Source organism: Dermacentor silvarum, chromosome 8 (genome assembly GCF_013339745.2).
Source record: "Dermacentor silvarum isolate Dsil-2018 chromosome 8, BIME_Dsil_1.4, whole genome shotgun sequence".
Taxonomy (NCBI): domain Eukaryota; kingdom Metazoa; phylum Arthropoda; class Arachnida; order Ixodida; family Ixodidae; genus Dermacentor; species Dermacentor silvarum.
Window position 1 is genome coordinate 149085253 of NC_051161.1, and position 14641 is coordinate 149099893.

A 14641-nucleotide genomic window follows, 5' to 3' on the forward strand; every position below is an offset into this window, starting at 1 on the left:
GGCATGCTCGTATACAAACTCACTCAGCAAGACACTATTTTGTTGAGAGTGTGATCTACACCCGTGACTTGTTCAGAGCCCAAGGTGAACCCCCAGAATGGCTACCTCATCATCATCATCAGCCTATATTTAAGTCCACTGCAGGACGAAGGCCTCTCCCTGCGATCTCCAATTACCCCTGTCTTGCGCTAGCGTATTCCAAATTTCGCCTGCAAATTTCCTAACTTCATCATCCCATCTGCTTTTCTGCCGACCTCGACTGCGCTTCCCTTCTCTTGGTATCCATTCTGTAACCCTAATCGTCCACCGGTTATCCATCTGACGCATTACATGGCCTGCCCAACTCCATTTCTTCCGCTTAATGACAACTAGAATATCGGCTATCCCCGTTTGTTCTCTGATCCACACCGCTGTCTTCGTGTCTCTTAACGTTACTCCTAAGATTTTTCGGTCCATCGCTCTTTGTGCGGTCCTCAACTTGTTCTGGAACTTCTTTGTTAACCTCCAAGTTTCTGCCCCATATGTTAGCACTGGTAGAATGCAATGATTGTACACTTTTCTTTTCAATGACAGTGGTAAGCTCCCAGTCAGGATTTGGCAATGCCTGCCGTATGCACTCCAACCCAATTTTATTCTTCCGCAAATTTCTTTCTCATGATCAGGGTCCCCTGTGAGTAATTGACCTAGATAAACGTACTCCTTTACAGACTCTAGAGGCTGACTGGCGATCCTGAATTCTTGTTCCCTTGCCAGGCTATTGAACATTATCATTGTCTTCTGCATATTCATCTCCAACCCAATTCTTACACTTTCTCGATTAAGGTGCTCAATCATTTGTTATAATTCGTCTCCACTGTTGCTGAATAGGACAATGTCATCTGCGAACCGAAGGTTGCTTAGATATTAGACGTTGATCCTCACTCCTAAGCATTCCCAGTCTAAGAGCTTGAATACTTCTTCTAAGCATGCAGTGAATAGTATTGGAGAGATTGTGTCTCCTTGCCTCACCCCTTTCTTCATAGGTATCTGTCTTCTTTTCTTGTGGAGAACCAAGGTAGCGGTGGAATCCTTGTAGATATTTGCTAAGATAGTCACGTATGCCTCCTGTACCCCTAGATTACGCAATGCCTCTATAACTGCTGGTATCTCTACAGAATCAAATGCTTTTCATAATCTATGAAAGCCATATAGAGAGGTTGGTTGTACTCCGCAGATTTCTCGATTACCTGATTGATGACATGGGCATGATCCATTGTAGAATATCCCTTCCTGAAGGCAGCCTGTTCTCTAGGTTGGCTGAAGTCAAGTTTTGCCCTGATTCTATTGGAAGTTATCTTGGTGAATATTTTATATAATACTGAAAGCAAGCTAATGGGTCTGTAATTCTTCTATTCTTTAACGTCTCCCTTCTTATGGATAAGTATAATGTTGGCGTTCTTCCAGCTCTCTGGTACACTTGAAGTTGTGAGGCATTGCGTATAAAGGGCCGCAAGCTTTTCAAGCATATCTAGCATATCAAGCATGCTACCTATATTTTATCAATTCGCTTCCGTGAAGCATTTTTAGGCCACAGACACCGGCCGAGTTGTAGCTGCTGCATTTGGAATATGTACATGTGTATCTGATAATTTTTGTTTGTGTTTGTGAAATGGCAATAAAGAAAAAAAATCTGTATGGCGTAGTGGTTACGACCCTCGCTTTAAGATCGCAGGTCCGCGGGTTCGAATCCCGCTTTGTCTCTAAGATTATTTTTTGGGGGTATCACCATTTTCTTTTCTCCTCTCTCTTTGGCGGTGCGGTCGGTTGTACCACGGTTCTGCGGCGGAAGCCGCAGTGCCGGGCGCCGACGCGAAACGGCAGTCGTTGGGGTGTTGCGGAGCGCAGCGTAGCAACACCCCACATAAAGAAATACTGCTCCAGTCATGTAGACTGCTCCCACCCTGATAGTGAGATTATATTTGGATCATCAAAACAGTGATGCGTTTATTTAGGAATACCAACAATCCCTTAACAACAGCCACAGTTGTGACTTCTCACCACCAGCCCAGCGTGTTCTCCGTTGCAACGTCGGCGGCTAGAAACATGCTACGCGCGAGTGGTGCATGGCGGCGCCAGTGGTCGAGCACTGGGCTTGGGCGCAAATAGAAATGCGCCGCCGGGCTTCTCTCGCTTCAAATCAGTTTCGGCGCCCGGATAGGAAGGTCGCGCGTGGTGTGTTCCGCCGAGGAGCAGGCTGCGTTTGAGCAATGGCGCCGCGAAGTCGCTCGGGAAAGGGCTCGTCGCTGATATGCCGATTCCAGCGTGAGGGTTTCCGAAGCCCAGCAGAAACCCCGAGTTGCGGACCCCGAGTTGCGGGAGCGCGATGTTGAGGCAAAACCCCCATTTCTTCGACAGTGGAAGGGCTCTGATTTTTATTTATTCCGTGCTAGCGCATCACCGTCGGTAGGCATCATGAGACGGGGTCTACCTCAATTTTTGTCATTGTAGAGCTGCACATTTCCAATGGCACATGCATAGTTACCCAAGTTGGCGTCAAGTAAAAGTGGTTCATGGAAGACGAGCACAGACCGAGTGGCACACACCCAATGTTCCAAGTCGGCATCAAAGAGTTTTCTTGAACAGCGGTACCTATACTCAGTCCCGCGTCTTACAGTGGCCCATGTCGGCGTGAAAGCGGTTCTTTGAAGAGCGGCACGTATCCATGCAATACGACATGCTGAGTGACCCAAGTTGGTGCGATGGTTGATTTCGAAGCCTCTTCCGTCATATGCACAGCATCCCGATGCGCTACCCTTTCGACCACCGACTGCCCAGGGATCCAAGTAGTCTGGTATAAAGGGTTAGATACAAATATACAAATACACATTGAGAGCCAGGGAAAAGTGCGTGAAGGACCATATTACTGCTAATGCGCGAGAGAAACAAAAATAACATAGAAAAAGAAAGAATTCGTCGCGCCAAATTCCAACCAACGACCGGTGGATGTTAGTGTTGAGCAAACCTCTACAGTTCACCGTTCCACCAAATGATCTATCGACGGATCGAGCAGTGCACCTCTTCAAAACCATGCAGTGGCCGCGCTTTGTGACGTAGTTAACTCAATCAAGGGCTGGCTATGAGTCGGCGCGAAACTTGTTCAGTGGACATGCGGGATGTCCACCGAAATTTCGGCGACGGTAACATGCTCCGCGGTAAGAAATGAGCTGTTATCAAGGGCACTTGTCCTTGTGCAACCGAGTTGTGAGGCCCGTTCGTCGCCGAAGTATCCTCCTAACCTGCCACAGCTGTCCCCGATTTGTCGTCGGCGCGAAGTCGATCGACGAGGTAGACAAGCTGGTTGGTCGTTCCGTACGCAAGCGAAAACAGTGAAAAGAGTCAGAGTCGGTATTAAAAAAAACTGATATTTATCGACGGATAAATATTCACAATGAAAAAAAATAATAAAAAAGACCTAAGACAGACTAACACACTGAACTTAATATAAAACAATGATGAAGACAAATAACTATGAGCAATTAACAGTAGATATACAAATGAAACAGGGCGCGGATCAAATATACAAGAATACACTTATCAGTAATTGACTAAAGCAAAGTTCAAATGAAAATAAAGTTCAAAAGAAACAAACGATGTCATACGCATGGCCGGGCCGCAGCAGCAAGTCCATAAACCGTGAAGTCGGCGCGCAGAACTTTCCCGAAGAATGCTGGTGGGATGATCCTTCGAGGTGTATGCGATTGCTGGGCTGGGTTTCCCGGGAGTCTAGATTTGACGTCTTCTCTCAAGCAGGTTGAGCTAACTTCAGGCGAACTACCGTGAGCTTCGCTGCAGACGTTGGTATGTCGTCTCGTACGTCAACTAGTTCGTCAGAGTTCCGACGTGGCCAGGCGGCCCAGGCGATACTGGACAGCACTAGCCCCCCGACGGCTTCTCAGCAGCGCATAGGTTCAGCTTCTAGCCTAATTAGTAGGGCCCAAAACCTGCGCTTAAATAGCCTCTGCTTTCCCTAGTTCAGTATGTAGGGAAACTGCCGGTATGCAGAGTTCACCTAATTAATTCATGGCTCCTCCCGAAAGTCATGGCCGCGGCCCTTTCACCATGGACGAAGGACGGTAGATTCCCCTCTCTCCAAGGTCAAGGGCCAAGGTCGAGCCCGGCATTACCACGCGGACGTACACGCACACTTCTGGGTCCGTAATCGGCGTGTCGCGTCTCGAAATTATACGCTGCACAGTGAGGACCCCAAGTTGTTGACGCCCGTAATTCGGCGTGTCGCTAATAAGCGTCAAAACCACTAGAAAACTCTCGCAAATATGCCGCTCCATCACTTAACCATACAAACATACTTTTTTATTATTTTGTCATGGTATCAATTAACAACGTATGAAAGTGTCCTCCGCATCTCTTGTCAACTACGTAGTTTTATCGCAGTTCACCAAAGCGAGCGATCCCCATGATTTTGAACCCAACGTTTCGAGGAATGTCTAGCCTTTGCGAAATAAATGAGCGCGGAAAAAAGCAGAGCCGTTGCCTTCATCGTCGTCACGCTGTCGTGGTTCCGTTGCCATCGGGCCGTCGTGCTCATACTGCCATCGACGTCACGCAGTCATCGTCTTCACAGTCATCATTCCATCGTCGTCACAGCCGCCACTGTCGTCGTCGGCATACTACCATGCCGTCTACCAAAACGCGTCGATCATAACTTGTGTCGTCATCATCGCCTTTATTAGCTTTATAATAAAACACCTTTATCAACTTCAGCAGCGTAATTGCGGATTATTGCTAGTGTATTCATTGGCCAGATTGCTTGGTTTCTTCAACAACGCTTTCCGATGTCCGACCATCCGCTTGCACTTAACGGACCCTAATATCGTTTAAAGGGCCCTGAACCACCATTCGGGCTTGGTGAAATAACTTAGTCGGCGGGTAGCATATGCTGCTGTGAACATCTTACCTGCGTTTCGCTGTCATACGCGGTGCATGGAGCTCGCAAGTAGAGCCCTAAATCACTTTTCTCTAAACGCTTTCTATTCAAGCAGAAGCCTGCTCCTCACTCTCTTCTGGACGCCTTCGCAGTGCAAGGGATTGAAAAAAAGGAATGGCAGCGCAGCGGAGGCCTCGTTTGATTACCAATAACTTCGCGTCTGCCGAACGCATTGAAGTACTTTTTGGGGCAAAGCTATTTCTGAACTGGCCCTTCACTTCACTTATATTTCCTTAGTGCACCCCCGCAGGGGGTATTCATAAGGAGTGGGATTTACAAATCTTGATTGTTCTAATTAGTGACCACATGTGTTCAATGAAGAATGTAAGTATTAAGCTTATCACCGAATGACGATGAGCACGTGATTTCGGCGATCTGACGGGGCGGGCTGTTGCAGTCGGTCGAAGATCGGCAAAAGAAAGATGCAGCAAAGGTTGTTGTAGTATGGCTGCGTGGGCGCGTTACCTGCAACTGGTGCCCTGAACGCAGGGAATGGAAAGGTGGAGGGACCAACACATATGGTGCGTGATGAAGCGAGCTGTAATAAAACTTATGAAAAAAAAGATTAACGAATCAATGCGACGCCGGGATGACAGCGTGTTTAAGGAAGACTGTGCTTTTAGTAGTGATACGCTGGTGTTATAAGAATACAATGAATGAATGAACCTTGCTGCACGATTCTAAATTCTTTCAAGTCCATTGATAAGGTAGGTTTGATGTGGCGACCAGATGGGGGAAGCGTATTCGAGCTTCGGACGTACGAGTGTCTTGAATGCTAGTAATTTAATGTGATGCGTATCATGACGGACAGATGGCGTTTCAGGAACTCTAGTGTTAGGTTAGCGGAAGCAGTAATGCTCGTTACATGAGCCGACCAGTCTAAGGCGTATGAAAGGGTGGCGCCGAGGTATTTAAATGTGTCCACTTTTTCTAAGGTGGTATTAGTAATATTATACGGTAGGTATAAAGGCTGATGCCGGCGAGTTAAACACGTTACTTTACATTTATTGTGGTTATGGGTCATTAACCAGTCGTTGCACCAGTCTTGCACTTTAAGATCATCTTGTAAAACATTGTGGTGAACAAAGTGGCTAGTAATGATACGATAGATAACACAATCATCGGCGAACATACGGATTTGAGAGCAAACGTGGAGGGGAAGGCCGTTAATATAAATAAGAAAATGCAGAGGGCCTAGTACGCTACCTTGTGGGACGCCAGATGTTACCGTGAGGGGTGCGGAAGTGTAATCATTGATATGTACTGACTGTGATCGGTTAGTGAGAAATTCAGTAATGGATTTTAAGATGTCGGGGTGCCGGTTACAAGGATGCCACGTTCAGTGAATTCGATGGGTGACATAACAGATTGCACAGATAATGGTTGTATCGGCAGCGGAGCATCAGGTTAAGTGGTGAATACCAATGAAAACGCAAGGTGAAATGCATCGGCATTCTCGTGTTCGGGTATCACTCTATGGTTATGGTATGCGATAATGATAGCGTCCGGTGGCTTGGGGTTTAGAAATTGCCATAATTGCTGTTGGTTACTGCTTAGTACACAAGGCAAGGTTTCATGGAAAAGGGAGTGCTTTTCGCGGCCTATAGCAGAGATATAAGCTTTCTCTGCCTCGTAATATATTGCCCCAGGTCACAGTACACTTGCTTATCTTTGCGGAACGGAAAAGTCATTTTTTCTTGTTTTCTAGAGTTGTTAATTTTTTTGTGAAACCAGGTTTATTACTGTTAGTACGTGCTGAAATAACTGGACTGGGGTTAGAAGCAAGGTCAGCAATTTTTTGTTGGAAGTTCGACCAATTTGCTTGAAGTGTGCGGTTATGGAATTCAGCAGTAAAATCGGGGTTGAAAGACATAAGTTCGTTGTTATTAGCATCCAAGTTGCCGTTATTGTATAAGCTTATTATTTTATTCCATTGGTTCTCGTTTTGGAAAGGTAAAGTTAAAGACTGTGTGATTTACTTTATGGTCGCTAATTTCCAATGCCGGCGGAGTCCTGCACCACGCGGGTTGGTTCTAAAACTAGCTGTGTTAAATTGAAATTAAAGCATACTTCGAGGAAATCATTTTTGGTTTTACTATGTGACGAAGGTGCATAGCTATCCCAGTTTATATGCGGGAAGTTAAAGTCACCGAAGAGTAAAATCTGGGCGTTAGTGCATTTTTTTATTAGTACATCAGGTCGCAGTTGAGCGTATTAGAAAAACCAGTGTCTGCTCGTGGGGGGCCGTAGCAAACACCGAGTAAGATAGTAAGATAGCAAACACGGAGAGAAAGTCAACAATTGACTTTCTCCACTTAAATAAAATGTGGTTGAGGGCCCCTTTATTCACTTTTAGAGGGACCCTAAAGCAAGTCTGACAATTGTATAGAAAAGTACTCAGATGGTAGGGTAGGTCCTTCTGGTCATTAAGAGACATATTTATACACTCCGCCAATGTGACAGACAATCTCCTCATATCCACCGCAATCCGAAGAGGCCTTCCGAGTGGTAGACAGGACGTTTAATATGCGAAGCGAGATTCCTGCGGCAACCGGTCGTCGCCTCCACCTTCCCCTCACCTCTTTCGTTCGATTTCCTTCGACCTTGTTTCAGGCGAAGAGCACAATATGCTAGCGACTCGGTTACCGAGCGATCGCGTCGGGGGTGTAGCTCAGATGGTAGAGCGCTCGCTTAGCATGCGAGAGGTACTGGGATCGATACCCAGCACCTCCACTTTTTATTTTTCAACATGAAAAGAGCGTTCCCGATACTCAGTTGTGAGAAAGTCGACGTAGGCACTCCGTTTTGTGCAGTTCGTATGAAATGCAAAATTATGCTTTTATATGCACCATCATCAGCCTTTATTTATGTACACTGCAGGATGAAGGCCTCTCCCTGCGATCTCCAATTACCCCTGTCTTGCGCTAGCTGATTCGAACTTGCGCCTGCGAATTTCCTAACTTCGTCACTCCACCTAGATTTCTGCCGTCCTCGACTGCGTTTCCATTCGGTTGGTATCCATTCAGTAAGCCTAATGGTCCACCGGTTATCCATCCTCGCATTACATGGCCGTACCAGCTCCACTTTTTCCGCTTAATGTCAACTAGAATATCGGCTATCCCCGTTTGTTCTCTGATCCGAACCGCTCTCTTCCTGTCTCTTAACGTCAGGCCTGACATTTTTCCTGCCATCGCTCTTTGTTTGGTCCTCAAATTGTTCTCGAGCTTCATGTTATCCTCCAAGTTTCTGCTTCATATGTTAGCACCGGTAGAGTGAAATCATTGTACACTTTTGTTTTGATGGACAGTGGTAATCTCCCAGTCAGGATTTGGTAATGGTAATTCCTTTTATATGCACTAACTGGAAAAGCTTTCTGCTTTTTGGCGCTCTTGCATAAAATTAATGCTCACATAAGCGCGCTCAGTGCAAATAGTTCACTGTTTTTATGATGCTTTATATATTATAAAAGGTCATCCAAGAATTTTTTTTTCAAGCCGGCAGTTACGTATTGTAATAGTGCATCACAGAGTTCAGCGACTCCTTCGTCTCCGAACGCATTTATTGCCAGAGTGTTTCCTTCGGCGACTTCGTTCAATGCCCCCAACTTATTATCTTTAAAAGGGACATCCCTTTTAAAGACGACCAGTTACAATATTGCCGAATTGCCGGCCTTACTCAGCGCCCAACTCAGTGCAGTGCCGTCTAACAAGGACAGAATAAGCAAGGTTCAATGAAAACGAAGACAACGACAACGACTTCACGATGGGGATGAAACGACGACGACCACATGACGATGCCACATCACTCACCATTTAGAATAAACAAACTTTATTTGCTGGTGGGGGTGGGTTGCAGGGAGCGAGGTTAGGTCCACTACAACAAAGTGAGAGTCGGCGATCGAAAGAGAGAAAGAGGCCAGATGGAAGGAGCAGAAGAAAAGCTCTATTCCTTATTTTTATTTTCTAACCTCGCACCACAAGGCATGAGACACGGGCGCAGGAACGCGCCATATATGAAACGCGGCCGAGGAAGATCACTCTAGCACACATGCTCTGGGAGTGCGGGTCGAGATACCAAAAGTTCAGCAAGGATGAGTGGGACTCGCTTCTGCGTAGCCCCGCTCTAGACAAGCAAATCATGGCTGTTCGGTGTGCCCGCGACCAGGGCTGGTGGGCTAGACCTGCCGGTCCCGACGTGGGACTAGCCGGGTGCGCGACGAGTTCGCGTCCTCGCCGGACCTGTAATAAAAGTTACTTCACTCACTCACTCACGATGGATTCAAGGAACAGGCGGGTTTAGCCTGGCGATAAATCAGGGCAATTACTCCACCAGAGCGTCGCTTACAATATCGCTGAAGTGTTTCAGCACACGTCCAATAAACCAGTCTGTCTGAACAATTAGATAAGAAGACGTGAAGTTTCTTTGCAGGATATAACTGATCCTTCGGGGAACACAGGGTGTTGCAGACACGCATGCGGAAGGTCCTTTCTTTGTAGATTCTCCAGAAAAGTGCGCCTATAATCTTTAAATTTTGTGCATGACTACAGAAAGTCTTTAATGTCTGCTGTCTCGTCACATGCCGTACAGTTCAGAGAATTGATACACGTGCCTTAAATAACCATGGTGGTGTACTAGGAGATCCGGTCTTTATTGGATGTCGAAGTAAGGCTCCAACTCAACGAAATCTCTTGGTTACACAGGGCATATGCGGTAGAACCGAAAAGGACTCAAAGTCGTTACGAATGTCAGTTTTTTTAGCTTAGTTACTCTTTGGCGCCTTGAGTTTGGGAGGATGATAAAGGGCTGCGTATACAAGATTGTCAGCTTTTTCGATGGCAGAAATACCAATGTGGGAGAGAATGTACTGAAACTTTACTGAGAAGCCTTTGTTGCCGAATTCTTTCACGAGGCCTGGTGATTTGTGCGAAAACTTGATGGAAGGTAGACAACGGTAGTGTTGTTGCAACGCGGCCTTTGATGTTCGCAAGGAAAACCACATTCAGTGGAGGCAAAGTCTTTAGTTTGCGCAGAGCAACAGCTTTTGCCACACCTCCCACAACTGTCGACGAGGTTGTGCAGTCCAGACTGTCCAGACCATGTTTATCTCAGAGAGGGAATATACAATAAAGTGGCGCAGCGGTGTTTGTATACTTTGACAGAGCCATCTGTTTATACTTGTAGGTGAATCGGGTAAGTCGTGTTCAAATGTTCTAGAACTAGTGACCCGACTTGTGCAGCTGGAATGCAGCGCTTTCAATGCAATCGTGGTGCACTTAAGTATCACGTGATATTTTCGAATGTCCAGGGCGGTTCTTTATTGACGTCACCACGCTTTCATATATAAAAGGAGACCCGTCTAGCAACTCATTCAGTTCATTCTAAGACTGTCATAGGAAGACCACGGAAATTAAAGCCACCAGGGGTGCTATTTTGCAAGAATGAATTTCTTTATGCCAATGCTTTTTCGCGTGACGTCACCGCTTTTGGAAATGGTGGGGAGGTATGCGCGACGTTTTTTTTTTTTTAATAGTCCAATCAACAGCTCCCTCCATTGGGCGGATGTTTCTTTCCTGTTCTCTTCTCTTTTTCCGGGGCTGTATAGCAAACGTATTTTGTAAAAAGACATTTATTAAAAGCACACGTCCATCCTTCGTAAAGCAAGTTGGTTTTATAACCTTACAACGTGAAAGCTGCCGTAGATAAAGAAAAGCAAACGCAAGTGCTATTTTAGAAGTCGTGGCCACATATTTGTCGAATCTGCATCCAATCTGTGCCGCTGAGCGCACGCAAATTGGCGGCCTCTGTTGAACCTAACATCACCGAGCGTTTACGCTAGTCCGTTGTGACCCACGGCGGTGTACTTTCGTCTGAGAAGAAATTCAGACGCTGGTTCCGGGAGACATAACATACAAGAGTGAGGTGAGTAAATATCCTCGTGTAGTGCTTGCATTGTTTGCTTTTGGCTGCATGTATTGAATGACGTGTGACCCCTCCCCCCCCCCCTTTTTTTTAGGAAGAACCAACAAGAATTATTTATAACACCGGAGGACAAAATTTGGAACAGAGTGGATCGAGAACTGTCAAGGCGCCGAGCACCCTTCAGTGGGGCACCGCCACGACAGAACAATAGCTTCGTCAAAGTGATCGCAGCGACGGTAACCCTTCCTCTGTCAGGCGCCCCTGCACTGACGGTTCCGCTCTGAGAAAGAAGATGCTGGAACAGTAAATGTCAGTAGGGACTTTAACTTTTCTTATATGAACGGTATAAAAAGTTCAAACACAGTTATCAAATCGAAGTGAGCATTTTATGCGGGCGATAAGTTTAGACAAAATGTTTGCCTTGCTGTGTTGCGGTTGGGCTGAAATTCCAACTTTTTAGAAAGGCTGCAAAATGTCGCGAAAGGCCCACGCGTGTCGAAGGAACAGGCCGCTGTTCTGTTGCAGTTAATCGAACAGCATCCATACCTGGCTAGAGCTTCTACGGAGTTCTCGACCCGTATGAGTGCTGATCGAAAAAAAAAAAGACGAGCTGTGGGAGGAGATAGCTGCTCTTTTAAATAAACAGCGGTAAAGACTCGCCGGCGCAATCACTGGGCCAGCTCTGTATTATTTGTCTCGATCAGTGAACAAGCTTAACATTTACATGTAGTGCTGTGATGATCATTTCTCGTACATATTTTCATGATATAACTGGCAATAATAAAGCACTTATGTGGCTAAAAGAAAAAAGTCAAGTTTAAGATGCCATGTGGGACATCTTAATGAAATGGGAGGGCAGAATTTTGATGGATCAAAAATATTGTTGCAGGAAGAAAGCAGGCCCACGAGTGTAGAACGGATGTATATTTACAAGCGAAGAAATATGGCGTTCAGGCAACGGCCAGAGTCTTCGTCTTCCTCTCGTTCGCGTCACCTTCTTCTTTCCCTTCACCGTAACATCACCCTCCCGGTGGGGTTAGCTCCGTCCCGGTGCAGGTTATGGAGCGTCGCTTAATGGGGGGGGGGGGGGGGGGGGGGGGCATAGGGCTTGAGCCTGGCGACGTGAACATCGCTGGTGACGTTGGGATGCACTGAAGGCTGACCGACTGGGGTGATCTCGTATGTCGCGTCGGACAGTTGTCCTAAGATCTGGTATGGACCAGAATAACGGGAAAGTAGTTTTTCCGACAAGCCGACGCGACGTGAAGGCGTCCAGAGAAGGACAACGGAACCAGGTGAAAAATGGTGGTCTCGGTGCCGAAGGTCGTAGCGTCGCTTTTGAGAAGCTTGCGAGACTGTAAGGCGATGATGGGCGACCTCTCGTGCCTGGGCGGCTAAGGCAATAGCATCGGGAGCGTAACCAGTGCTGGATGATTGTACTGCGGAAGGTAGCAACGTGTCGAAGGGCAAGGTGGGGTCGCGGCCATACAAAAGGTAAAATGGGGAGAATCCGGCAGTATCGTGACGGGACGAGTTGTATGCGAAAGTGATGTACGGTAAAGCGACGTCCCAGTCGCGGTGATCGTCGGAAACGTACAGGGCGAGCATTTCAGTTAGTGTTCAGTTGAGTCGTTCGGTGAGGCCGTTCGTTTGAGGGTGGTATGCGGTAGCAAGCTGGTGTTCTGTAGAACAGGAGTGGAGCAGATCATCGACGACCTTCGAGAGAAAGTAGCGGCCGCGATCCGTGAGTAACTGGCGAGGGGCGCCGTGGTGCAGGATGACGTCGTATAGTAGGAAGTCGGCGACGTCTGCAGCGCAGCTGGTTGGCATCGCTCGTGTAATGGCATATCTCGTGGCATAATCTATTGCTACAGCAATCCATTTGTTTCCTTTCATAGAAATAGGAAAGAGGCCGAGACCCACACGGAAGAAGGGCTCTGTAGGGATAGCAATTGGTTGAAGCAAACCAGCAGGAGGCATAGAAGGCGTCTTGCGGCGCTGACACAGGTCGCAAGAAGTGACAACGGCGTACAGAGCGATAAATGCCGGGCCGGAAGAAGCGGCGCCGCAGGCGGTCTTAAGTACGAGTGAAGCCCAGATGTCCAGCTGTAGGAGCGTCGTGAAGTTGCTGGAGCACGGCCAGTTGAAGGGGCTTTGGAACGACTAGGAGGAGCTCCGGGCCATCAGGACGAACACTACGACGGTATAAAGTTCCATCGCGCAAGGTGAACATCCGCAGAGACGCATCATTAGGCGAGGAGCTTAGGCGTTCCATAAGTGTTCGAAGAACAGGATCTTGGCGTTGCTCGTCGCCAATGTGGAGAAAGCCGGAGAGGGACAGAATACTGATGTCCGAGTCTGCATCGGTATCGTCCGGTTGATCCACGGGATTGCGGGACAGGCAGTCAGCGTCTTTATGCAGGCGCCCTGACTTATACGTAATAGAAAATGTATATTCTTGTAGACGCAGTGCCCAACGTGCAAGTCGTCCGGTTGGGTCCTTCAAAGAGGAGAGCCAGCAGAGGGCGTGATGATCGGTTACGACGCAGAAGCTCCGACCGAAAAGGTACGGCCGAAATTTCGCGACCGCCCATACGAGCGCGAGGCATTCCCTCTCAGTGATGGAGTAATTTCGCTCGGGCGTGGAAAGAAGGCGGCTGGAGTAAGCGATGACACGGTCGTGGCCCTGTTGACGTTGAGCGAGGACAGCCCGATGCCATAACCACTCGCATCAGTTCGTACTTCAGTAGGCGCCGAAGGGTCAAAGTGTGACAGAATCGGGGAGGTTGTAAGCCGCTCGATAAGGGTAGAGAAGGCTTGCTCCTGCAGTGGTCCCCAAGTGAAAGAGGAATGTTTCTTAAAAAGGTCAGGGAGAGGGCGAGCGATGTCGGCAAAATGCTTTACATCTCGCCGGAAATAAGAGCATAAGCCCAGAAAACTACGGACATCGTTTGTTGAAAGGTACAGGAAAATGGTGCACGGCATGGAATTTCTGTGGATGAGGTTGGATTCCGGCGGCCTTTACGAGATGGCCGAGCATGGTAATTTCACGGTGACCGAAATGGCACTTGGAGGAGTTTAGCTGAAGGCCAGCCCTGCGAAACACGGAGAGTATGGTCGTGAGGTGCCTCAGGTGGCTCTCAAAGTTCGAGGAAAGCACAATCACATCGTCGAGGTAACAGAGGCATGTAGACCACTTCAAGCCGCGCAGCAGAGAGTCCATCATGCGCTCGAATGTAGCTGGCGCATTGCATAATCCAAAGGGCATGACTTTAAATTGGTACAGACCGTCCGGTGTGACGAAGGCGGTTTTCTCACGGTCCATCTCGTTGACGCTAACCTGCCAATAGCCGGAGCGGAGTTCATTTGATGAAAAGTATTGGGATCCGTGAAGGCAGTCAAGAGCGTCGTCAATGCGAGGCAGGGGGTAAACATCCTTCTTTGTTATCTTGTTGAGGTGACGGTAGTCAACGCAGAAGCGCCACGAGTAACAATATATTTTCGGTGTCTCAATATAGAAGGACAATAGCATTATAGCAGTAATTCCAAAGCCTGCGAATGCGGACGAATACAACAACATACCAAGGCCTCGTTACTTACCTTCTGTAAGTAAATTAAATTTACATTTTTTCGCAAACAGAAACATGATGCGCAGATGGCTGCAGCTGAAAGAGGAAGCGTGCAGCCTGCGGGACATACAGCGCAGCAGTGCCTCGAGCAGGAGCGCCGGTCTAAGGG

The 14641-nt window shown here is 47.6% G+C and overlaps 1 non-coding gene across 1 annotated transcript; it reads left to right on the plus strand.

Moving 5' to 3' along the window:
* Nucleotides 1-7644: 7644 nt before the first annotated feature.
* Nucleotides 7645-7717, plus strand: Trnaa-agc (transfer RNA alanine (anticodon AGC)). The gene has a single exon. It is a non-coding gene; the product is annotated as a tRNA-Ala (tRNA).
* The last annotated feature ends 6924 nt before the right edge of the window (nucleotides 7718-14641 follow it).